The following is a 23,601-nucleotide window of genomic DNA, read 5'->3' on the forward strand; positions in this document are numbered from 1 at the left end:
TATATATATATATATATATATATATATATATATATATATATATATATATATATATATATATGTTTTTAACTACGTAAAACTTGCGAATATACAACATTCTTCGCTGTCCCATTGTCTGTGCATATAAATAGATGGTAAGGTTTACCGACTCTTTAACATGCAACATATAATGGTCCATGGGAAAACAATCCGTATTCAGATCTATACCTCATGATTCTAATGATTGCCCTTGAGCTTTGTTGATGGTGATTGCTAATCGACCATTCCCTGTGTCGCCGTCGTCATTTATATATCCCCCTGTGCCCCCCGGCGTCCCCGTTGTAGTTGTGTCCCTGTGTCCCGGTCGTCATTTATATTCCCTGTGTCCCAGTCGTCATTTGTATCCCGGTGTCCCGATCTGTATATACATTCGTTTTTGAAATGGTATATGATGAAATAAATTTTTGTATTTTTCCCCTTTTTTCTTTTTAGTTTTTTTTTTTTGGTTTTTACTTTTTTTAGTTTTTTTCTTTTTAGTTTTTCTCCTTTATTTTTCTTTTTTTTTTAGTTTTGTTTTTCTCCTTTATTTTTCTTTTTTTCCTTTTTTTCCTTTTTTTTTCTTTTTTTTTCTTTTTTTTTCTTTTTTTTCTTTTTTTTTTTTTCTTTTTTAGCTTTTTTAGTTTTTTTTTTATTAGTTTTTAGTTTTTTTTCTTTTTAGTTTTTTTGTAGTTTTTACCTTTTTTTTTAGTTTTTTTTTTTACTTATGTCCTGGTCGTAATTTACACTCCCTGTGTCCCGGTCGTCATTTGTGTCCCGGTGCTTTGTTGATGGTGATCGCTAATCGAAAAAATTCCTTGTGTCCCGGTCGCTTTCTCTTTGAGTGTCCCGGTCGTCATTTATATTCCCCATGTGCCGGTGTCCCGGTCGTCATTTGTGTCCCGATGTCCTGGTCTGTAATTTCGTCAGTCGAAAACATGACGTCAGTCGACACACAAACATGACGTCACTCGACACACACACACACACAAACACACACAGACAACTTATTTATATATATATATATATATATATATATATATATATATATATATATATATATATATATATATATATATATATAAATTCTATTTTGACGAAAAATTCAAATTCGGAAACCATGCTGTCATAGAAAAATTTAAAATAAATTCTATTCTATGTAACCAGTACTTGTAACTTACGTTTTCAAAAAGTACTAGATAACATCACACAGAACGAAAGACTTTTTTTGACAAATTTGCTTATCCACTTTCTAAAAAGACAACAAAGTTAAGAGTTATATAGAATTACTTATTATCAGATATAAATATTCCTTTCATGACGCTTCGTTGTTATTTAGAGTTCGTTAGAGGAATCGTTAGAGATAATAAGTTAATGGAATTTCTCAACAAATCGCAATTCAAAGTCGTCTAAGGCCATACGACAGCACGCAAAGCCATAACAGTTTCTCGGATAAATTTACTTTAAGAGCCGCAGCTCTTCAGTAGAAAGCCCTGCGATAGGTAGGTTTGAATTGCAGACCCCAAAGTCTCTAGGTGTTGTTTAGTGAATAACCTAAATGTAAAATAGGTGATGTCACAACACTAATCGCAATCCAAGAAGTATCTGTACCAGCTGTAATAATCAAAAGCAGCAATTTCCATCTTCCTTTCTTAGTTGTAGGCTATTACTTCAGAAAAAACCTATGCAATACATACAATATATATTCAATTTCTTTCATTTCTGGTATTTTCTTTTCAACCTGCAATAGTCGAATATGTACTAAGAAACTTTCGATTTTTTCTTTGTTAGAAGTTTCACAATCTATTTTTGGGTCTCACCTTCCAGGTTTATTTCTGTACTTATTCCAGTCGTGCTTTCACTTCATCATATGTCAAAAAAGCCACATAACCAGGATGAGTCACTGCTAATATCTGCCAATTTCTAAGAATAGACGGCCATGGCTGAAATAACCTTAAAGGATAAGAAATAATTAAAATGAATAACAAATGCTGAGAAACGTGCCAGTATATTACTTCGTAATACCATAATAGCAGACAAGCTAAAGAAATGAAAAGAATGCATCCTTGTAAAATAAAGTCTTTGTAAACTAAATTTTCTTTTCACAGTTCTTCACTTTTTTTCTTATCTTTAAGATAAGCATTTTGTTTTTGCCTGGTTACTAACATATAAAAAAGAGAATCGGAATAAAAAAAAAGGGGAAAAACGAACTAAAAACATACAGAAGAACTCAACTTGTTCACAATAGAAAATACAGAATTAATCAAACAGGACTAGTAAATAATCTCAAATGGCACAAAATGAAACAAATGATTTATACTCGTGTTAAAAACATCGCACTCTACACGGGTTGGGAACAGAATATCTCTGCAAAATATTTTCTTCTTTTTGCAAAACAGTGGGAAACTTAATAAAAGCTTCAAAAAACGAGAAAATACCAAACAAAACTTCAACAACTCAGTTTTAGATGGCGAGTCCCAAAGTGATGAAAGATAAAGCGCATGGGCATAACCATGGAACCTTACCATATAAGGAGGACATACTTATTATAACCGTGTTTCAGCCCAGCAAGTTTGGCATAGCTGACACTGTAGCGAGCTATGGCGTATACATATGGCCTTACATATACATGAGCACTACGCTTTTCTGAACTAAAATTAATAAATCGTTTTCATTAGTTTGAGAAATAAACAATTTTCAGAACATGGTAGCAATGTATTTACATCTTTATAGCGGCTGTTATTTTTATCTCTCTGACTCTTTCCCTTTTTTTTTAATGGAAAAAACAATATTCCGTTCTTTAAATTACCCTTATTAACCCTTGTCACTTTGTATTCGTCCTTGGCGTTTTCCATCTTCCGAATTTCTCGGTTGATAGCATGATATCCCCCGTAAATTAAGTTTAGACAATGAAGACTGTAGTTCTCTTTCCAAAGAGAAAGGCTGAGTTTTCCTTCTTAGGGGGATTTCCCTTTTAGCGCGTAACTGTTATCGCCCATTAGCTTTGACTTGAACTTATAATTTTTCTTTTTGTTTCTCTACCTTCTTTCTGATTTACAAAGACTGTCAAGTTTCCAAGACATTCAAACATAAACGATGTAGAAAGAAACAAAACCCCGTAATCGAGCGAGGGTTGTCATTACCCCCCCCCCCCCAAAAAAAAATGACAGTTCCACCTGAACATAATCTAGACTACATATTTGTAATGTAAAAAAAAAACCTTGATGAGTTTATATCCCTACAAAAGTATTTTAATGTCCTTCTGCTTCCAAAACAATAAGCTTATGATTTCTGGTGCTTGGGGGCTAAAGTCTAAAATCCTTGGTGTATGGTCTTATAATGATTCTAAATCGAAATGCATCAATTTAGAAAAAAGAATAGACGCCAAACTCTGCAAAACTTCATGGACATGAGTAAGGCTACATTTTAAGGGGAAGTCAGGAGTGGCCACTGATGGCCAATAAAGGCACTTCATCTCCATAGCCGGGAAGTCTTTGACCACCGCTGTTTAGGGAAAATTTTGAGGATTCGATGTTCCAACAGAATCTCAAATGCCGATGAGCGCCACCGCTGCCATAGCATCAAGCCCACCGCCATGATTGTCAAACAGAAAATCCTGCGTTAGCTTGGCCATGTCCTAAGAAGACAAAATGACCACACCATCAATCAAGTGCATCTAGCTGCTCCTTAGCCATATTGGCGCAGGTGTCTAAAAAGGCGTCATTAGTGGGCAACTGTCAAAAAGGACACCGACACCATTGGTGGATTTGAGAAGATTGGCAGAAAGTGGGAGAGCTGTTGGCTCCCGTTTGCTGAAGAGATGGCAGAAGATCGCGATAAATGGGAGTCGACCACACGGAGTCTTCTACATGCTTGAGGAAGCGTCACTGTCTAGTCCCACAGTAAGCAAGTAAGTAAGTAAGGCTCTATTTTAGAATCAGGGAGTTTTTGTAACAATAGAATGGAACAAATAGACTAGGGAGAATCTGACCTCAATTCCTCTTTCTATCTCCATGTAGAAATCCCGTGTCCCTAGCTCTTTTACAACAAGAAGCATATTACTTAACTTTTTTACACGTTAAAACATTTGGAATATCTGTTGATAGCCTACAAGAATCTATTCTTGTTACGGTCTACCTCAACTTAAATATCTTTTTCCTATGTGGCACTCTGACTTAGCCAAAAACCAAAAATATAAGTTTAAAATCATTCAAAACAGGCTAATAAAATCATCCTCATATTTCGCTATTCTACTTATCAAGACGTATTAGCTCAACTAAAAATTGACTATCTTAGAGATTCATTCATCATGTATTTCATCCTTCAGTTTTCTCTTTTATCGACTTTATATCTCTATTGTTTTGTGCTTTTATATTGGCCAATTAGTTATTCTCGGAATTCGTCCTGTTATTGTTAGGTTTTTGTTTTCCTTAACAATTGTTTAATAGCACTTTATTTTGTTTCGAAGTATACAGGCGAGCAGCCAGCTATTCTATTTTATCCTAGATCTATTTATAAAAGAATATCCTGGAGCTCAATGTGTAACTTCCAGTAAACAAAAATGTCACTTTCTTTCCGTTTACGTTTTTACACTGGAAAAACATTGAAATTCCCCATTTTTCTCGCCCAATGTTCCTATTGTTTTTTGTTTGTTTTTTTCTTTCACAATATTAAACATAGGGGTAAAATATAACTGTACACAAATCAAACTTAGAAGAAACTGTATTTACTTGCTTTATCTTTCTTTCCAAATTTCAGTCGAAATGAAAAAAAAAAATTACCTCGTAAACACATCAAATTCAAAATTTGATATATAGTCATCACATGTCAAATCAATCGTTGATTTGAGAGCTATAGTTTCAAGACCGAACGTAATTGGATGAATTCTTGAAAGGGCTTCTTTGAACTCCTTCCATGAAACTATAATCCTAAAAAAAATCAATAAATGCTATCTATCGACAAAAAAACCTGGCCAGACACATATAACCATCTTTTAACTATCTTATACAAACATAATTAGTCCTTTATGTCTTTGTATATTACTTTTGTCCATTGTAGAAATTAAAGGTATTAATTAGTAAAAAAAGGAAAAAATACAATCCCTCCCTCGTAAAAACAGATTCAAATAAAACACTTTGTCTTTTTACATTCTCAACAGAGTTTTTCAAACTTGTTCCTGATACTATCCTTACAGGACGTGTCATTTTCTGTTATCGGATAACCAAAACTTTTTGAGGCTTACAGTCTGGAAGAAGAAGAAGACAAAAATTTAATAGAAAAGCTGGCAGACCCATTTCTAACAGTTTTAGCTTTCAGAGCGATGCCAAGGAAAATGGACGACTTAGTCAATTTTAGACAATTATCGCTATTTTGGGAACAAGGCTTTAAGACCGTCCAGATCTAGCTAAAAAAAAAGAAAAAAAAAAGAAGAGAGACGCTCGATAACCGTGCAATCAAACAAAAATAAGAAAATTTGCCATACATGCTTAGGAAAAAATTAATAATTAAGTTTATAACTAATTCTTAATATTTACTTTGCATGTCATCTAGAGAAAAAATTAAAGAAAAAAAAGTATAAAAAAATCTTTATTTTCAAAGAGATTGCATAATACATTTATTTCTAGATAGAAAGTCTAAATTTAAAGAAAAGGGCGATTTTAGTTTCAGTATTTCCAACGCGTATATTTATTTACTTAGTACACGACAGTTCAGATTGTGTAGTTTCTCTTAATTTGAGAATTTTAAAATGCCTTTAAAAAAGCAATAACTCCAACTTTTAATACTCCAAACACCGAATAAACTACATTTTTAAATTCTATTGTAGGCGGCTTTTGCTAAACTTAAAAAAAGGTAGCAAAAAATTTTCATTACATTGTTTCAAACGGCTTCCACTTTAAAACATTTTAGCCATCGAAGCAACAATTTTAGGTCATTACTCATAGATACCTCCTGTACTCCCTACTAAAGGCCCAAAATATCAAATTGCGTCCTCGCGTGGTATCAATTTTTCTTTTCTTTTTCTTTCTTTTTCAAATTCATCTATGGTTTACTGAACTTCAAAAGTTATATGTATATATATATATATATATATATATATATATATATATAAATATATATATATATATATATATATATATATATATATATATATATATATATATATATATATATATATATATATATATATATATATAAATAAGTTGTCTGTGGATCAGGTGACGTCATGTTTCGGCTGACGTCATGAAATTAGTTGCCATCATTTTTGCTTTGAAGGTGACGTCATTCAAGTTATATAAGACATATGTTCGCGTAGAATTCTATTAATGTTTAAGTTTACAATGACTGATGAAGATGCTCAAAGAGTCTATGCCAAAAAACTTGCTGCTGATAGAGAAAGTCAGAAAAGAAAGCGTGCCGAGGAACTACCAGAGCAACGCGAAAGCAGACTTGCTGCTAAAAGAGAAAGTGAAAAAAGAAGGCGTGCCGAGGAATCAAAAGACCAGCAGGGAAACAGGCTTGAGGCTGATAGAGAAAGAAAGAACAGAAAGCATGCCGAGGAACTACCAGAGCAACGCAGAAGCAGACTTGCTGCTAAAAGAGAAAGTGAAAAAAGAAGGCGTGTCGAGGAATCAAAAGACCAGCAGGGAAACAGGCTTGAGGCTGATAGAGAAAGAAAGAACAGAAAGCATGCCGAGGAACTACCAGAGCAACGCAGAAGCAGACTTGCTGCTAAAAGAGAAAGTGAAAAAAGAAGGCGTGCCGAGGAATCAAAAGACCAGCAGGGAAACAGGCTTGCTGCTGATAGAGAAAGAAAGAACAGAAAGTGTGCCGAGGAATCACAAGAACAGCAAGAAATCAGGCTTGCTGCTGATAGAGAAAGTAAGAAAAGAAAGCGTGCCGAGGAATTACAAGAACAGCAAGAAATCAGGCTTGCTGCTGATAGAGAAAGTAAGAAAAGAAAGCGTGCCGAGGAATCAGAGCAATCTGAAAGTTATCGCCTGGCATTCAGGTACAACCCAGTCGATGATTATAGCTTGAGTAGATGTGTTCAAATCGGGACAATGTCTAAAATTTGTCCCTATTGCAAGGCCTTGAAATTCAATGGTGAAACAATGGGAATGTGTTGCGCCTCAGGAAAAGTTAAACTTCCTCTATTGGCTGCACCACCAGAGCCATTGAAGACTTTCCTTACTGGAACTACGTCAGAATCTAAGCGTTTTTTGTCAAAAATAAGACAATACAACTCATGTTTCCAAATGACGTCGTTTGGAGCCCAAATCGAAAATCCAGATCAATTTATGTCTACTTACAAAGTAAAAGGGCAAATTTATCATAAAGCAGGGTCCCTTCTACCATTCTCAGGCGAGAATCATAAATTTTTACAATTGTACTTCATCAGTGATAGAAATTCTGAATTGAATGCACGTTGCGAAATTTCTCCCAACGTTGAAAGGACAATCGTTTCCCAATTGCAACATCTTTTCCACGAAAATAATAATTTAGTGCGTCTGTTCAAAACAGCCATCGATTTGATGCCTACTGATACTCATAAAATTGTTATTTCCGCTGACAAAACGCCTCCTGGCCAACATGTGCGTAGATACTATGCTCCGACTATCGACGAAGTGGCAATCGTTATGGTCGGTGATCAGTTTTTACCTCGAGATATTATTCTACATAAGCGAAACGCTCAGTTGTTAAGAATTGCAGAAACTCATCGATGCTACGATGCCCTACAATATCCTATCATTTTTTGGGATGGAGCCGACGGCTATCACTTTAATATTAAATTGATGAATCCAGCCACTAACAAAGAAATGAATAAGAAATGCAGTGCAATGCATTATTATTCCTAATAGACCGGGACACCGGGATACAAATGACGACCGGGACACAGGGAATATAAATGACGACCGGGACACAAGGACACAACTACAACGGGGACGCCAGGGGGCACAGGGGGATATAAATGACGACCGGGACACCGGGACAGGGAATGGTCGATTAGCAATCACCATCAACAAAGCTCAAGGGCAATCATTAGAATCATGAGGTATAGATCTGAACACGGATTGTTTTCCCATGGACCATTATATGTTGCATGTTCAAGAGTCGGTAAACCTGACAATCTATTTATATGCACAGACAATGGGACAGCAAAGAATGTTGTATATTCGCAAGTTTTACGTAGTTAAAAACATATATATATATATATATATATATATATATATATATATATATATATATATATATATATATATATATATATATATATATATATATATATATATATATATATATCTATCTATCTATATTCACAGGTGGGACATAGGGACACAACTACAATGGCGCGTAACTAATATGGCGCGTAACGACTTACGCGCGCGGGGGGGCTTGGGGGGGGCGAAGCGCCCCCACCAACTAGGTGTTGGGGTGGCGCGAAGCGCCACCCCAACAGCTAGTATATATCTATATATATAAAAATAAGTTGGATGTGGATGGATGGATGGATGTGTCAGGTGACGTCACCTGAAAAAACTGGATCAGGTGACGTCAAAACTGAAAAAACTAAAAAAAGGCAAAAACTACAAAAAAAAACTAAAAACTAATAAAAAAAATAAAAAACTAAAAAAACTAAAAAAAGGCAAAAACTACAAAAAAAACTAAAAACTAATAAAAAAGCTAAAAAACTAAAAAAACTAAAAAAAGGCAACAACTACAAAAAAAAAACTAAAAACTAATAAAAAAAATAAAAAAGCTAAAAAACTAAAAAACTAAATCTAAAAAACTAAAAAAACTAAAAAAAGGCAAAAACTACAAAAAAAAACTAAAAACTAATAAAAAAGCTAAAAAACTAAAAAAACTAAAAAAAAGGCAAAAACTACAAAAAAACTAAAAACTAATAAAAAAAATAAAAAAGCTAAAAAACTAAAAAAACTAAAAAAACTAAAAAAAGGTAAAAAACTAAAAAAACTAAAAACTAAAAAAAAACTAAAAAAAAGGAAAAAACTGAAAAATAAGCTAAAATAAAGGTAAAAACCAATAAAAAACTAAAAAAAAAACTGAAAAAACTAAAAAAGGCAAAAACTACAAAAAAACTAAAAACTAATAAAAAAAAGTAAAAAAGCTAAAAAACTAAAAAAACTAAAAAAACTAAAAAACTAAAAAAAGGTAAAAAACTAAAAAAAAATAAAAAATAAAAAAAACTAAAAAAAAGGAAAAAACTGAAAAATAAGCTAAAATAAAGGTAAAAACCAATAAAAAACTAAAAAGAAAAAAAGGAAAAAACTAAAAAAAATTTTCATCTAAAAAACTAAAAAAAACTAAAAAAGGTAAAAACTAAAAGAACTAAAAAAGAAAAAAATAAATGACGACACTCAAAGAGAAAGCGACCAGGACAAAAGGAATGTTCGATTAGCAATCAACAAAGCACCGGGACACAGGGAGTATAAATGACGACCAGGACATGAGTAAAAAAAAAAACTAACAAAACTAAAAAGAAGGTAAAAACTACAAAAAAACTAAAAAGAAAAAAAAACTAAAAACTAATAAAAAAACTAAAAAATCTAAAAACCGGGGGAAACAGGGGGATGTAAATGACGACCGGGACACCGGGACAGGGAATGGTCGATTAGCAATCACCATCAACAAAGCTCAAGGGCAATCATTAGAATCATGAGGTATAGATCTGAATACAGATTGTTTTCCCATGGACCATTATATGTTGCATGTTCAAGAGTCGGTAAACCTGACAATCTATTTATATGCAAAGACAATGGGACAGCAAAGAATGTTGTATATTCGACCATCACCGACCATAACGATTGCCACTTCGTCGATAGTCGGAGCATTGTATCTACGCACATGTTGGCCAGGAGGCGTTTTGTCAGCGGAAATAACAATTTTATGAGTATCAGTAGGCATCAAATCGATGGCTGTTTTGAACAGACGCACTAAATTATTATTTTCGTGGAAAAGATGTTGCAATTGGGAAACGATTGTCCTTTCAACGTTGGGAGAAATTTCGCAACGTGCATTCAATTCAGAATTTCTATCACTGATGAAGTACAATTGTAAAAATTTATGATTCTCGCCTGAGAATGGTAGAAGGGACCCTGCTCTATGATAAATTTGCCCTTTTACTTTGAAAGTAGACATAAATTGATCTGGATTTTCGATTTGGGCTCCAAACGACGTCATTTGGAAACATAAGTTGTATTTTCTGATTTTTGACAAAAAACGCTTAGATTCTGACGTAGTTCCAGTAAAGAAAGTCTTCAATGGCTCTGGTGGTGCAGCCAATAGAGGAAGTTTAACTTTTCCTGAGGCGCAACACATTCCCATTGTTTCATCATTGAATTTCAAGGCCTTGCAATAGGGACAAATTTTAGACATTGTCCCGATTTGAACACATCTACTCAAGCTATAATCATCGACTGGGTTGTACCTGAATGCCAGGCGATAACTTTCAGGTTGCTCTGATTCCTCGGCACGCTTTATTTTCTTACTTTCTCTATCAGCAGCAAGCCTGATTTCTTGCTGTTCTTGTAATTCCTCGGCATGCCTTCTTTTTTCACTTTCTCTTTTAGCAGCAAGTCTGCTTCCGCGTTGCTCTGGTAGTTCCTCGGCACGCTTTCTGTTCTTTCTTTCTCTATCAGCCTCAAGCCTGTTTCCTTGCTGTTCTTTTGATTCCTCGGCACGCTTTCTGTTCTTTCTTTCTCTATCAGCCTCAAGCCTGTTTCCTTGCTGTTCTTTTGATTCCTCGGCACGCCTTCTTTTTTCACTTTCTCTTTTAGCAGCAAGTCTGCTTTCGCGTTGCTCTGGTAGTTCCTCGGCACGCTTTCTTTTCTGACTTTCTCTACCAGCAGCAAGTTTTTTGGCATAGAATCTTTGAGCATCTTCATCGGCTTTTGCCATGGTAAGTTCATCAGTCATTGTAAACTTAAACATTAATAGATTTCTACGTGAACATGTCTTAAATATCTTGAATGACGTCACCGTCAAACCAAAAATGACGACAACTAATTTCATAACGTCAGCGCCACCCCAACCCCTAGTTGGGGGGGGGGGCGCCTCGCACCCCCCCCCCAAGCCCCCCTGCGCGCGTAAGTCGTTACGCGCCATATTAGTTACGCGCCATTGTAGTTGTGTCCCTATGTCCCACCTGTGAATATATATATATATCTATATATATAAAAATAAGTTGTCTGTCTGTCTGTCTGTGGATCAGGTGACGTCATGTTTCTGTGTCGGCTGACGTCATGAAATTAGTTGTCGTCATTTTTGCTTTGACGGTGACGTCATTAGACCGAGACAGAGGGAATATAAGTGACGACCGGGAACCTCAAAGAGAAATTACAGACTGGGACACCCGGACACAAATCACGACCGGGACACAGGGAATATAAATGACGACCGGGACACAGGGGCACAACTACAGCGGGGACGCCGGGGCACAGGCGGGATACATAAATGACGACCGGGACACAGGGATTGTTCGAATAGAAATTACAGACCGGGACACCGGGACACAAATGACGACCGGGACAGGGAATATAAATGACGACCGGGACACAAATGACGACCGGGACACAGGGAATATAAATGACGACCGGGACACAGGGACACATCATTAGAATAATGAGGTATAGATCTGAATACGGATTGTTTTTCCCATGGACATTTATATGTTGCAGTTTCAAGAGTCAGTAAACCTGACAATCTATTTATATGCACAGACAATGGGACAGCGAAGAATGTTGTATATTCGCATGTTTTACGTAGTTAAAAACATATATTTATATCTATCTCTATTCACAGGTGGGACACAGGGACACAACTACAATGGCGCGTAACTAATATGGCGCGTAACGACTTACGCGCGCGAAGCGCCCCACCAACTAGGTGTTGGGGTGGCGCGAAGCGCCACCCCAACAGCTAGTATATACATATATATATATATATATATATATATATATATATATATATATATATATATATATATATATATATATATATATATATATATATATATATATATATATATATATATATATATATATATATATATACTAGCTGTTGGGGTGGCGCTTCGCGCCACCCCAACACCTAGTTGGTGGGGGCACTTCACGCCCCCCCAAGCCCCCCCGCGCGCGTAAGTCGTTACGCGCCATATTAGTTACGCGCCATATTAGTTACGCGCCATTGTAGTTGTGTCCCTGTGTCCCACCTGTGAATATAGATAGATTTATATATGTGTTTCAAACTACGTAAAAATTGCGAATATACAACATTCTTGGCTTTCCCATTGTCTGTCCATATACAAAGCCGTATGTACTAATAATGACGTCATATGCAAACGCTCTTTTTACAAACAAACAAACATGCATACACACAACTCGTTTTTATATAGATAGAGAGATAGATAGATACAATACAAATTAACTACGTAAAACTTGTGAATATACAACAGTCTTCGCTGTCCCATTGTCTGTGCGTATAAATAGATTGTCAGGTTTACCGACCCTCAAAGATGCAACATACAATTGTACATTGGTAAAGCAATCTGTATTAAGATCTATACCGCATTTTTCTAGTGATTGCCCTTGAGCTTTGTTGATGGTGGTTGCAAATGCTAATCGAATTGGGAATTGCAATCTTTTAAATTGAAAAAGCAGATCCGTTGGAATCAGGGGAATGCGAGGAATAAGAACAGCCTCACCCTCATAAGGCCCTGTCAAGATTGTGGCATCTATTAGGTTTTCCATTGTTTTTTTCACGGCAAGTCGCGTGCCATTGCAAAGCTTTGGTGGGTTGATATTTCTTAAAAGTATTATTGGTACGCCTATTTTTAGTTGTAGCAGGTGTGGTGGACACCCTTAAGGATCTATGGAATTTAAAAATTCAGATGGATAATTAACCGCTTCATTTGGTTCCGAAATACAAATTAACTGCGTAAAACTTGAGAATATACAACATTCTTCGCTGTCCAATTCTCGCTGCATATAAATAGATTGTCAGGTTTACCGACCCTCGAACATGCAACGTACAATTGTCCATGGGAAAAACAATCAGTATTAAGATCAATACCACATTTTTCTAATGATTGACCTTGAGCTTTGTTAATGGTGATTGCAAATGCTAATCGAATTGGGAATTGCAATCTTTTAAATTGAAAAGGCAGATCTGTTGGAATCATGGGAATGCGAGGAATAAGAACAGCCTCACCCTCAAAAGGCCCTGTCAGGATTGTGGCCTCTATTAGGTTTTCCATTGTTTTTTTTACGGCAAGTCGAGTGCCATTGCAAAGCTTTGGTGGGTTTATGTTACGTAACAATATTATTGGTACGCCTATTTTTAGTTGTAGCACGTGTGGTGGAAACCCTGAAAGATCTATGGAATTTAAAAATTCAGATGGATAATTAACCGCTTCATTTGGTTCCAAAACTGTGTCGACTGACTTGTAAAGGACTGCCTGGTCTTGAATCTTGGTCAAAACAATATTGTTGATTTCGTGGACGTCTATATTTTTGGGTGCGAGAATCGCTCTTTCACTTAGCCATTTATTATTTTTATAATTTTTTAGAATATTCGGAAATATATTTTCAATCAATTCATTTTTGGACGTCACTAAATTACAGAAATCAGCAGGTAGTTGTATACGTCCTGAAATTGAGTCTACTGGGAGCTTTCCGTTTCCCATTGCTAGCAATTGATCTGAAAATGTTTGACCAGAGTCATCGTTTTGCAATCGGATACGCATATTTGTAGTTAATTTTAATGTTTTTACGTGTGCCCATAAATTAGAATTTTTCAGGCAAGCATTCATTTCGTCTGCAGGAGTTGATCTAGGTATTATAGGTAATGTTTGCCTGAAATCTCCTGCAAGCAATATTAATGTGCTGCCAAAGGGTTTCGAATTCCCTCTTAAATCTTTCAAGCATTGATCCAGAGCCTCGAGCGATTTTTTGTGTGCCATTGTGCACTCATCCCAAATAATAAGTTTGCATTGCTGCAATATTTTACCCATCCCAGATGATTTGGAAATATTGCACGTGGGAGTTTCTGTAGAATGCAAGTTCAGAGGCAATTTCAAAGCGGAATGAGCAGTTCTTCCACCAGGCAGCAATGTTGCGGCTATTCCGGACGACGCAATTGCCAACGCTATATCATTTTTAGATCGAATTGATGCCAGAATCAGTTTTATCACAAACGTTTTACCAGTACCTCCTGGCGCATCCAAAAAGAAAATTTCTCCAACGTTGTTATCGACACAATGCATTATCGTATCATAAATGTCTTTTTGTTCCGACGTTAACTTGGAAATGTTATTTTGTACATACGACAATAGATCTTTCGTACTGTAACTTTGTTCACGATCCAATTCTACACATGTCGAAACAGCAGCGATACGGTTAGGTGAAGGCATTCCCAAACCCTGAAGAGGTTTGTTTGCCATACTTATGCAAATATCTTCTATAACAACTAAAGTGTAGTTATAAATTTCTGGTGTAAAATCAAAAGTCATGTCTGACGTCTCTAACTGTTTTCGATGAAGTATATCTTCGGACATTTTTGACTTATATTTTTCCCATAAATCTGTAGGAGCTGATGGAGAGCAAGTTGTTAAAATGATGCCAAACAATGCACGAATTTGACTTGGGGTTGACGTTTCGCACGCGTCATTGATGCAGTTATCCCAGTGTTGGTCATTCTCCAATAAATTCAGAGCTTGGCATGCACTACGGTAAGTGTCATGTATAGTACCATTTACAGTCCTCAAATACTCAAAGGATGTCGGACCGGGTACATTCACCAAAAGCAGGCGTAGAAAGAAGCATTCATGTTGATTGGGGTGAACGGTGTAGAGTCTTCCTATCGTGGTATCTTTGAAGATGGTAGGTGTGCCGTCGACTGACTTACCCTGTTTTCGACGTTCAAATACTTTATTTTTAGTATTCCACGTGTAATACGAAGGCACTTCAGTATACAGCAGTTTTTTCGCAAAAGAATCATTTTTGCAAAGCGAAAAAAAAGCTGTTAATGTTGTATCCGGTGGATTCAGGACTCTTTGTTGCACGTTGGTTTCCGTGAAATAAACACGTTGACCATTCTGTAAATGTACCGCTAAGTGAACAACAGCTGGACTACGTTCATGTATCGGAAATGAAAGAATTCGCCAAACAGCTTCATTACTGCTTATGTATCTTCCAGCCTGATATTCTACGATTTCATCGAAATCTTTGATTTCGGACTGCAAGCCAAAAACTGCCATGTCACTGCCTTTGTTGACGTATTTACATATATATTTGATTGCCTTTACGGAGTTACAGTATTCAACGTTTATGTGTGCATTAAATGTTTTTGATAATAAAGGGGAATATGGAACAACCCACTGGTTATCTACTTCGATGGTGGTACCGTTACGCTTCTTTATTATTGCTGTTTTACCGCCATCTTCAGTAGATCTTCTTCTATATTGTGGGTAACCATCATTGCCAGTAATTGTTTTGGGTACTAAAAGTCGAGGATATTGCTTTGTGCACCTTCCTTTGGCCATGCATGGTGAATTTTCGTTCAGTGCACCGCAAGGTCCATGTATCATATTTTTTACAATAATATCATGTAACCCCTTATCGACATTTTTATCAGGTATTTCAGCGGAAATCACATCATCAATTTCGTTTGAAGTAATTTTTTTATGTAGCCAGATTAGTATATGTGCGTGTGGCAAACCTCGTTTTTGCCATTCCACTGAGTACAACCAGCATCGCACTGACCCAAACACTTCATGTTTTACAAGGTAGTTTTTCAGTGATTTCAACTTTTGCCGGAAGACACGTGCCGTAATGTCATGCCTATGAACCGCCGATTGTCCTTGAAGTAAAAGCTGCAGTATCTCGTCCCAAGATTGATTACATGTAAATGTAATAAATAAATCTGGACGACCATAGAGACGAACATACGCAATAGCATCTTGAGCATATTCATGCATATGACGGGGACTGCCAACATATGACGAAGGTAAAATTGTTAATCTTCCAACGTTTGTGGTATTACCGTCATTTATAACTGCATCTTGCAAATGAATGTATTGTTCAGAGCGGAGCTTGGTCTGATTCAGGCGAATATATAGCAAACGTTCTGATTCAATTTTAGCATACATATCAACCATAAATTGGTGAAACAATTCACGGCATTTTAAAATATAATTTTCTTCATCCTGCCGAATCATTAGTCTATAGGAATAATAATGCATTGCACTGCATTTCTTATTCATTTCTTTGTTAGTGGCTGGATTCATCAATTTAATATTAAAGTGATAGCCGTCGGCTCCATCCCAAAAAATGATAGGATATTGTAGGGCATCGTAGCATCGATGAGTTTCAGCAATTCTTAACAACTGAGCGTTTCGCTTATGTAGAATAATATCTCGAGGTAAAAACTGATCACCGACCATAACGATTGCCACTTCGTCGATAGTCGGAGCATTGTATCTACGCACATGTTGGCCAGGAGGCGTTTTGTCAGCGGAAATAACAATTTTATGAGTATCAGTAGGCATCAAATCGATGGCTGTTTTGAACAGACGCACTAACTTATTATTTTCGTGGAAAAGATGTTGCAATTGGGAAACGATTGTCCTTTCAACGTTGGGAGAAATTTCGCAACGTGCATTCAATTCAGAATTTCTATCACTGATGAAGTACAATTGTAAAAATTTATGATTCTCGCCTGAGAATGGTAGAAGGGACCCTGCTTTATGATAAATTTGCCCTTTTACTTTGAAAGTAGACATAAATTGATCTGGATTTTTGATTTGGGCTCCAAACGACGTCATTTGGAAACATGAGTTGTATTGTCTGATTTTTGACAAAAAACGCTTAGATTCTGACGTAGTTCCAGTAAGGAAAGTCTTCAATGGCTCTGGTGGTGCAGCCAATAGAGGAAGTTTAACTTTTCCTGAGGCGCAACACATTCCCACTGTTTCACCATTGAATTTCAAGGCCTTGCAATAGGGACAAATTTTAGACATTGTCCCGATTTGAACACATCTACTCAAGCTATAATCATCGACTGGGTTGTACCTGAATGCCAGGCGATAACTTTCAGATTGCTCTGATTCCTCGGCACGCTTTCTTTTCTTACTTTCTCTATCAGCAACAAGCCTGTTTCCCTGCTGGTCTTTCGATTCCTCGGCACGCCTTCTTTTTTCACTTTCTCTTTTAGCAGCAAGTCTGCTTCTGCGTTGCTCTGGTAGTTCCTCGGCATGCTTTCTGTTCTTTCTTTCTCTATCAGCCTCAAGCCTGTTTCCCTGCTGGTCTTTTGATTCCTCGGCACGCCTTCTTTTTTCACTTTCTCTTTTAGCAGCAAGTCTGCTTCTGCGTTGCTCTAGTAGTTCCTCGGCACGCCTTCTTTTTTCACTTTCTCTTTTAGCAGCAAGTCTGCTTTCGCGTTGCTCTGGTAGTTCCTCGGCACGCTTTCTTTTCTGACTTTCTCTATCAGCAGCAAGTTTTTTGGCATAGACTCTTTGATCATCTTCATCAGTCATTATAAACTTAAGCATTAATAGAATTCTACGCGAACATACGCCTTATATAACTTGAATGACGTCACGCCTTCAAAGCAAAAATGATGGCAGCTAATTTCATGACGTCAGCCGAAACATGACGGCGAACATATGTCTTATATAACTTGAATGACGTCACCTTCAAAGCAAAAATGATGGCAACTAATTTCATGACGTCAGCCGAAACATGACGTCACCTGATCCATCCACAGATCTACAGACAACTTATTTTTATATATATAGATAGATATATATATATATATATATATATATATATATATATATATGTTTTTAACTACGTAAAACTTGCGAATATACAACATTCTTTGCTGTCCCATTGTCTGCGCATATAAATAGAATGTCAGGTTTAACGACTCTTGAACATGCAACATATAATGGTCCATGGGAAAACAATCCGTATTCAGATCTATACCTCATGATTCTAATGATTGCCCTTGAGCTTTGTTGATGGTGATTGCTAATCGACGATTCCCTAGGTCGCCATCGTCATTTATATATCCCCCTGAGCCCCCCGGCGTCCCTGTTGTAGTTGTGTCCCTGTGTCCCGGTCGTCATGTCCCGGTCGTCATTTGTGTCCCGGTCTGTATATACATTCTTTTTTGAATTGGTCTTTTTTTAGGTTTTAGTTTTTTACCTTTTTTTAGTTTTTTTTTCTTTTTTTTTAGTTCTGTTTTTCTCCTTTATTTTTCATTTTTTTTTTCCTTTTTCATTTTATTTTCTTTTTTAGTTTTTTTTTAGCTTTTAGCTTTTTTAGTTTTTTATTAGTTTTTAGTTTTTTTTTCTTTTTAGTTTTTTTGTAGTTATGTCCTTTTGTAGTTATGACATAAGTAAATTTTTTTTTTACTTATGTCCTGGTCGTCATTTATACTCCCTGTGTCCCGGTGCTTTGTTGATGGTGATTGAAAATCGAACATTCCTTGTGTCCCGGTCGTCATTTATATTCCCTATGTGCCGGTGTCCCGGTCGTCATTTGTGTCCCGATGTCCCGGTCTGTAATTTCGTCAGTCGAAAACATGACGTCAGTCGACACAGAAACATGACGTCACCTGACAGATCCACAGACAGACAACTTATTTTTATATATATAGATAGATATATATATAAATATATATATATATTTTCTTTTTAGTTTTTACCCTTTTTTAGTTTTTTCTTCTTTTGTATTAATGCTAAGGCCAAGGTTCAAACCTGGAGCCTCTCGGACCTTGAACCTGAAACATAACGCTTTACCAACTCAGCTACTTCGGCTTGAATACATTCGTTTTGAGCAGCTTCCTCGGGTGTTGCCATTGTAGGTTCTTCAGTCATTTTACAATTAGAAATTTCTCTTTCAACGGTCTTCTTACAATTAAAAATTTGTCTTTGAACGATATTCTTAAATACCTGTGTCCTGGTCGTCATTTATATTCCCTGTGTCCCGGTCGTCATTTGTGTCCCGGTATCCCAGTCTGTAATTTCTCTTTGAGTGTCCAGGTCGTTATTTATATTCCCTCTGTCCCGGGCGTCATTTGTGTCCCGGTCTGTAATTTCTCTTTGAGTGTTTTTTCTTTTTAGTATTTTTTAGTTTTTTACATTTTTTCTTTTTTCAGTTTTCTTTTTCTTCTTTATTTTTGAGCTTCACTATGAAATACATATCGCCGAACCTTTGTTTTTTTAACTAAAATCTGGTAGGCATTGATTACCTTATCAAAGTCAAAATCCCAAACCCAATCATCATCGCTATCATTTTCAGTTTTGATATGTTTTGACTCTCGCTGTCCAGGCGGATCTTCATCTAACTGCGCGGTTTTGCGTTCTTTAGCCTCAAGCCTGTTTCCTTGCTGTTCTTTTGATTCCTCGGCACGCTTTCTTTTCTGTCTTTAATGACGTCACCGTCATAAAAAAAATGACGACAACTAACTTCATGACGTCAGTCGAAACAGAAACATTACGTCACCTGACAGACAGACACACAGACAGACAACTTATTTTTATATATATAGATATATATTTATATATATATACAGGGACACAGGGAAACAACTACAACGGGGACGCCGGGGGGCACAGGGGGATATATAAATGACGACCAGGACACAGGGAATGTTCGATTAGCAATCATCATCAACAAAGCTCAAGGGCAATCATTATAATAATGAGGTATAGATCTGAATACGGATTGTTTTTTCCCATGGACAATTATATTTTGCATGTTCAAGAGTCGGTAAACCTGACAATCTATTTATATGCACAGACAATGGGACAGCCAAGAATGTTGTACATTCGCAAGTTTTACGTAGTTACAAATATATATATATATATATATATATATATATATATATATATATATATATATATATATATATATATATATATATATATATATATATATATATATATATATATATATATAGTATATATATATATATATATATATCTATATTCACAGGTGGGACACAGGGACACAACTACAATGGCGCGTAACTGATATGGCGCGTAAGGGCTTGCGCGCGGGGGGGATTAGGGGGGCGCGAAGCGCCCCCTCCAACTAGGTGTTGGGGTGGCGCTTCTAGGAAATATAAATGACGACCGGGACACTCAAAGAGAAAGCGACCGGGATACAAGGAATGTTCGATTAGCAACCACCATCAACAAAGCACCGGGACACAAATGACGACCGGGACACAGGGAATATAAATGACGACCAGGACACTCAAAGAGAAATTACAGACGGGGACACCGGAACACAAATGACGACCGGGACACCGGGAATATAAATGACGATCTGGACACTCAAAGAGAAATTACAGACACAGGGAAACAACAACAACGGGGACGCCGGGGGGCACAAGGGGATATATAAATGACGACGGGGACACAGGGAATGTTCGATTAGCAATCACCGTCAACAATGCTCAATGGGCAATCATTAGAATAATGAGGTATAGATCTGAATACAGATTGTTTTTCCCATGGACAATTATATGTTGCATGTTCAAGAGTCGGTAAATCTGAAAATCTATTTATATGCACAGACAATGGGACAGCCAAGAATGTAGTATATTCGCAAGTTTTACGTAGTTAAAAATATATATATATATATATATATATATATATATATATATATATATATATATATATATATATATCTAGGTGTTGGGGTGGCGCGAAGCGCCACCCCAACAGCTAGTAGGGAATATAAATGACGACCGGGACACTCAAAGAGAAAGCGACCGGGACACAAGGAATGTTCGATTAGCATTCACCATCAACAAAACACCGGGACACAAATGACGACCGGGACACAGGGAATATAAATGACGACCAGGACACTCAAAGAGAAATTACAGATCGGGACACCGGAACACAAATGACGACCGGGACAAAAATGACGACCGGAACACAGGGATTATAAATGGCGACCGCGACACTCAAAGAGAAATTACAGACTGGGACACCGGGACACAAATGACGACCGGGACACAGGGAAACAACAACAATGGGGACGCCGGAGGGCACAGGGGGATATATAAATGACGACGGGGACACAGGGAATGTTCGATTAGCAATCACCATCAACAAAGCTCAAGGGCAATCACTAGAATAATGAGGTATAGATGTGAATACAGATTGTTTTTCCCATGGACAATTTATATGATGCATGTTCAAGAGTCGGTAAACCTGACAATCTATTTATATGCAGACAATGGGACAGCCAAGAATGTTGTATATTCGCAAGTTTTACGTAGTTAGAAATATATATATATATATATATATATATATATATATATATATATATATATATATATATATATATATATATATATAAATATATATTCACAGGTGGGACACAGGGACACACCGAGGTGGAGTCCCCACCCCGACACCGGGACACAAAAGACGACCGGGACACAGGGAAACAACTACGGGGACACAGGAAATGTTCGATTAGCAATCACCATCAACAAAGCTCAAGGGCAATCATTGGAATAATGTCGCAGGTTTTACGTAGTTAAAAATATATATATATATAATATATATATATATATATATATATATATATATATATATATATATATATATATATATATATATATATATATATATATATATATATATATATATATATATATATATATATATATATTCATAGGTGGGACACAGGGACACAACTACAATGGCACGTAACTAATATGGCACGTAACGACTTACGCGCGGGGGGGGGGGGGGCTTGGGGGGGCGAAGCACCCCCACCAACTAGGTGTTGGGGTGGCGCGAAGCACCACCCCAACATATATATACATATAACATATATACATATATACATATATATATATATATATATATATATATATATATATATATATATATATATATATATATAATATATATATATATATATATATATATATATATATAAATATATATATATATATATATATATATATATATTTATATATATATATTTTTATATATATATATATATATATATATATATATATATATATATATACATATATTTATATACATATATATATATATATATATATATATATATATATATATATATATATATATATATATATATATATATATATATATATATATATATATATATATATATATATATATATATATATATATGTATATATATATATGTATATATATATATATATATATATATATATATATATATATATAAGTATATATAGCTGTAATGTAGCTTAAAAGAGATGGCCGGACACCTTTAAAATGACGTCAATCAATTGAATCCATAGTCATTGAAGTTGTATAAGGTTTCCCAGGCTACTCTTTTAAAACAGTTATTCCAATCAGATACATTTCCTTTGAATATACACTATATTTTACAAAATGCCAAGGCAACATCTAAATCGACGATTTCAAGGATGATAAATAGCTTAGCAACAGACGAATTATGAGAGTCTTAAATGAAAGAAAAGGAATACAATAATAGTAGACTCTTTCAAGAGAGACAACACTGTTCATTCTTCACAAGAGAACTAGCCTCATCTTGTTTGGGATGTTTGCTAAAATTTTGTTTACAGCTCCATTGTAGATTCATAGCCCCATTAATTACTTCAATATTCAGCAGGGAGCTAGCAACGTCATCCCGTATAACCAACAAAAATCAACCACAGACAAGATTGCTTGACAAATACTCAAAGCCGGAAAACATTTGATATTAAAGATATTAAATAAAAAAAACTAATTTTTTTAGCTGAAAGTAAGGAGCGACATTAAAACTTAAAAGGAACAGAAATTACTCCGTATATGAAATGAGTTGTCCCTTCCGCAATCCCTCGCTCTTTACGCTAAAGCTTTTAATTGTTTTAAAAAGTAGAATTGTGGCAAAGAGTCAAACTTTAGCGTAAAGAGCGAGGGATTGCGGGGGGGACAACTCATTTCATATACGGAGTAATTTCTGTTCGTTTTAAGTTTTAATGTCGCTCCTTACTTTCAGCTAAAAAAAATTAGTTTTTTTTTAATTTCTGAACGTTTTTGAATTAATGCATGTTTGGTTTTGGCTCTCCGCACATAAATTATTAAAATGAAATTTGTATATTAATTCTTTTTTTGGCTAAATGGCTTTCTCTTAGTTTTGATCAGACGATTTTGAGAAATAAGGGGTGGAGAAGGAGGCCTAGTTGCCCTCCAATTTTTCGGTTACTTAAAAAGGCAACTAGAACTTTTAATTTTTAACGAACGTTTTTATTAGTAAAAAATATACGTAACTTAAGAATTAACTTACGTAACAAACTTTCATAACCTTATATTTTTATTATGCATACGAGGGGGTTTGTACCCTCGTTAATACCTCGCTCTTTACACTAAATCGTATGTTTTGTCCCAATTCTTTAAGAATGACCCCTGAATCAGAAAGGCCGTAGAATAAATAGTTGAAATTACTAAAAATACTTTAGCATAAAGAGCAAGGTATTTATCTCCTCCTAAATACCTCGCTCTTTATGCTAAAGTATTTTTAGAACCCCTCATAT

General features: G+C 35.7%; 1 protein-coding gene and 1 long non-coding RNA gene across 2 annotated transcripts in view; one reads left to right on the forward strand and one right to left on the reverse strand.

Moving 5' to 3' along the window:
- LOC136027181 (uncharacterized) overlaps positions 1-6,038 on the reverse strand; it is a 41,469-nt gene extending 35,431 nt beyond the window's left edge. The window contains exons 1-2 of the long non-coding RNA XR_010617514.1: positions 4,797-6,038; positions 1,836-1,968 (exon numbers count right to left, since the gene is read on the reverse strand). This is a non-coding gene — a long non-coding RNA (uncharacterized LOC136027181). The remainder of the gene's footprint in view (positions 1-1,835; positions 1,969-4,796) is intronic.
- Positions 1-23,601, forward strand: part of LOC136027188 (tRNA N6-adenosine threonylcarbamoyltransferase, mitochondrial-like) — a 373,253-nt gene that overhangs the window by 196,034 nt on the left and 153,618 nt on the right. The window lies entirely within an intron of this gene.

The sequence above is a fragment of the Artemia franciscana genome, chromosome 5, assembly GCF_032884065.1.
Source record: "Artemia franciscana chromosome 5, ASM3288406v1, whole genome shotgun sequence".
Lineage (NCBI taxonomy): Eukaryota > Metazoa > Arthropoda > Branchiopoda > Anostraca > Artemiidae > Artemia > Artemia franciscana.